Below are 4174 nucleotides of genomic sequence, written 5' to 3'. Positions count from 1 at the left end.
GATGCACTGGTGTCAACACAGGCAGAGCTAAAGAGATTGACTGACAAGTACTCCAAGCTGTCAGATCGTAAAAGCCTCAAGAGCAATTTCATCAAGCTGGCCACTAGAGCTGTTGATGACTACAACAAGAAGTCCGCACCCCTAACACCAACTCCTCAACCCTTGATTGAGGAGCCAGTAGATGAATCTCGCCATGATGAGGAAACTCCTCAAGCTGAGGAAGTACACCAAGAACGCCGTGTTGATGAACCAACTATTGAACAAATCATCATGGAAACTCCAGCTGATGAATTTACTGCAGCTGATGAGACTGCCCTTGACCCAGCTGCTTCATCAAAGCAGGCTGATGACTCTGTTCCAGCTGGTTCATCAATACCAGCTGAAGAATCTGTAGAGAGAACCCCTTCACCAAAAGCTTCAAAGGTGAAGAAGATGAGTCCGTCTGCATCAGACGTGAAGAAAACAAGGCCTGCTGAAAAGGAAGCCAAAAAGAGAAAGGCCTCCTCAGCAGAAGAAGAAACAGAGGCAAAGCGCCTCAAAGCACTTGAAGAAGCTGCTCCTCTGGACCCTGTGCACCTGAATGTCGCTCCTTCCTATGAAATGGTCATCATTGATGATCCAGCGAAAAAGGCAGATGAGGAAATGAAAGATGTCGCCTCTGAGGAACACACTGACGAGGAAATTCAGATAGATGATAGTCCTCAACCTTTCGTTCCTCAAAAAGACAATGTTCAAGCATCAGCTGATGAAACTGCCTCTACCACCAAGCCAGCTGAGGAAAAACAAACTCAAAATCCTCAAGCTGATGAAATTCATCACTCTGAGAAGAATCCTCAAGATGAGGAACAGGCTGATCCAACTCCTCCAACTGAGCAAGAAGAAGAGATTCCTCAGCCTGAAGCACAGCCAGAGCAAGCTCCTCAGCCTGACGCCCAGCAAGCACCATCTCCTCAGCCTGAAGTACCAACTGCTGAAATTCCTCACCTTGAGGAAAATGCTGAGGAGAATGCACCTGAACAAGACAATGCATTCGTCGTCCTCAACCCAGAGACTGCCATTGTTGTTTCCCCTCCTATTCCTCAGCAAAATCTTCAGCCAGTCCAGCGTCAGCCATTCTCCAAGCGTCCAAAGTTTCAAAAGGAAAATTTCTTTGAAGAACGCATGTACTTCATTGGAGAGAACCCCTATGACAAGCCTCAAATGAGGCATCTAAAGTTTTGGACTAGGACTCAGATGAATTACTATGCCTCTGTGCTATGTGGACGAAACAAGATATTCCAGCACAGGCATATTCCTCATGTTGAACTTGAAGAAATACCGTGCCTGGAGCCAGTCCTCAGTGTACTCCATGATGCAGGTTTACTCCCAATGTGCTCCGACATATCTGACTAGAACAGCGAGTTAATTCTTCAGTTCTATGCCACTCTTCACATATCTGGCAACCCTGAAGACATTAACACTTGGGTGTTTGACTGGATGTCACAAAACACTCACTACAAGGCTCCTGCTACTGAACTCCTCAGAGAACTGCCCGTACCAATTCCCTCAGATGAGGTTGTGAAGCTTTATGGTGAGCGTGAGCTGCCAAATGGAATGATGGAAGTCCTGATGAAACCTTTGGCTGAAGGAAAATCTCTGTGAACAACTTTCCTCGTCCACGAGCTCAAGTACACACCCAGGTCTGTCTACAGAATCCTCTGCAGTGTGCTCGCGCCAATCAAAGGCCATGATGATGAAGAAGATGTTGTAGGCCTCATGAAGAATATCCTATTCAACATCATTCATGTATTCCTATCAACATCCATGATTTCTTCTTGAAGACTTTGGCCGACAATGCTATGTGCCCTTTTGATCACAAGATATATGCCCCATGGATCATGAGATTCATCAGGACAAGGACATGCATCAACTTCCACGCTGATTTCCAAAACCATGTTGGTTATATGCCTCCTATCCGGGTCAACAAGAAGACTTTCGAGTCCATTGAAGGAAAAGGCAAATCTGTGATTGAAGAAGGCAGTAGGCCCCTTGATGGCCAGTTCAGAGAGCCAGAAGCTTATTATTCATGGGATGATACTGAGACTCGTCCGGCAAGCCCCATTCCTCCTCGCGTGATGAATTCCAGAGAGCTCCTCCTCAGTCTTCACCAGAAGGTGGATCGCAACCACAAATGGGTCAAACGCCAGTTTGGTGCCATTGTGAAAACCCTCACTGAAACACAAAACTCTGTGAAGCTCAACCATCACTATCTGCATGAGGTTTTCGATCGCACCTAGGCTACACTTGCACATCTGAAGACTCAGACTGAGCTTGAAGAAATGGACTTTGAGCGAGACTTTGAATGGTCGTGGCCTCCCAAGAAGAAGTTCAGGCCTATTCCAGTGCCAGACCTTGAAGACAACTCCATTTCTTCATTCCGCACTGCTGAAACTGATGAATACCAGCTCGATACTGCTACCGGTCCAAGGAAGAAGACTACTCCCAAGAAGCATCACGACTCTTCCTCAACAGCCAAGAAGTGAAGTCTTCATGGGTGTTAGTCCTCAGTTTGTCCCTTTTTGTCACTTGATGATAAAGCGGGAGAAACTTGAGAGTTAGTCTTCAAGCGGGATATTTTTGGGGCTTATGAACTATATTTAAGTTACAAACTCTTGGCTCTTCTGAAGTTTTTATGTAATGAGTTGTAACTTAAGCTCGATGGTACTCTGACGCTTTTGAACATTTTTCTTCGCATGCTTATTCCTCAAGTTTTAATGCACGCATGCTGGAATTCGTCAGATACCATTTATCCTCAAGTTTTAATGCACGCATGCTGGAATTCCTCAAATGAGCATTTACACTTCATATTTTTGATCCCTGTTGAAGACTTAACCTAATTGTCATCAACCACCAAAAAGGGGGAGATTGTAAGTGCATCTAGTGCCCCTTAGTGATTTTGGTGGTTTGAAGACTTATAGGTTACGTATCTAATGTGTTTGTAAGTATCCACAGGATCTATAAGTCATTGAGGAGTTTGAGATATTTGAAGAATATCGACCCCTAAAAATATATGTCTTCAGTTGAAGAGATTGGTCTGAAGCTGAAGAAATGAATCACGAGGAATCTGCGATGAAATTGATACTCCTCATGAAAATCACTCTGAAGAGTTGAAGCATGAAGATTTACACTTTCTGTTTTACTTTCTTCGCATTCGAGTAATAGGAACACCGTACTGTTAAAGGGGGTCTAAGTTACACTATGGAATGAACCTCATGATCCTTAACCCAAGCCTATTCCTACCAAAAGCCTCAAATGAGGAATACGAGTGACATGAGGACTCTCACAGTTGAGGGTTCCGACCATTTCGATAGGCACGCCAAGTCACCAGTCTTATCCACTCCAACGGTCATATTACTTAAGGGAATTAGTGTCAAATCATGTCGGGATGCTTCCAGGCTATAAATAGCCACCCCCACAACCACTAGCTGGTTGGCTGCTCCGTTAGAAACTGACACTTGTCATAAGAGCAACCCAATTCCTCAGAGCCTTCGAGAGTAATACATCAGTGAGGAAATACACCATGCACCGAAACCACAAACAAAACTTAGTGATTGAGCATCACTGAAGAAGTTGTTCCTGTGTGGGATTGAAGCCTTTTTCCTTTGAGGACTGTGCATCCTCCAGACGGTTAGGCGTCATGGTCTAGAGCTTTCCAGCAATCAATTGTGGATCACCGGGTGACCAAGTTTGTGAGGGTTTGGAAGTCTGCCCTGAAGACTTACCACGAGTGTTGGGCGAGGACTATGTGTCCTTAGCTCAAGGAGAATGCGGTAGGGACTGTGTGTCCCAGGACTGGGTGTCCTTTGGTTTCAATACCAAGCCGCTCCAAACCAGATGTACGACTGTCACAGCAGTTGGAACTGGGTCATCAACGACTGTCTTCACTGAGAAACGGGTTCTAATTCCTCAACTCCTTACTTTCCCCGTATTATGTGTTGATGATTTTCACTGTGACTGTTTGAAGAATTTGCTGAAGACTTTCTTTGAATTTCCTCAACCCCAAATTCTTTACGTCGGTTAATCCTCATCTGAATTCTGCGTGCCTGCTCACTGTGCAATCTGTTTTCACATTCTTCACTCTGAAAAACTGTTGTTGTGAAACTTTGCACTTCTAATCCTTCACTGTTTCTGCTGT

This window comes from Hordeum vulgare, chromosome 5H, assembly GCF_904849725.1.
Source record: "Hordeum vulgare subsp. vulgare chromosome 5H, MorexV3_pseudomolecules_assembly, whole genome shotgun sequence".
NCBI classification, from domain to species: domain Eukaryota; kingdom Viridiplantae; phylum Streptophyta; class Magnoliopsida; order Poales; family Poaceae; genus Hordeum; species Hordeum vulgare.
Note: the sequence above shows the minus strand (reverse complement) of the source record.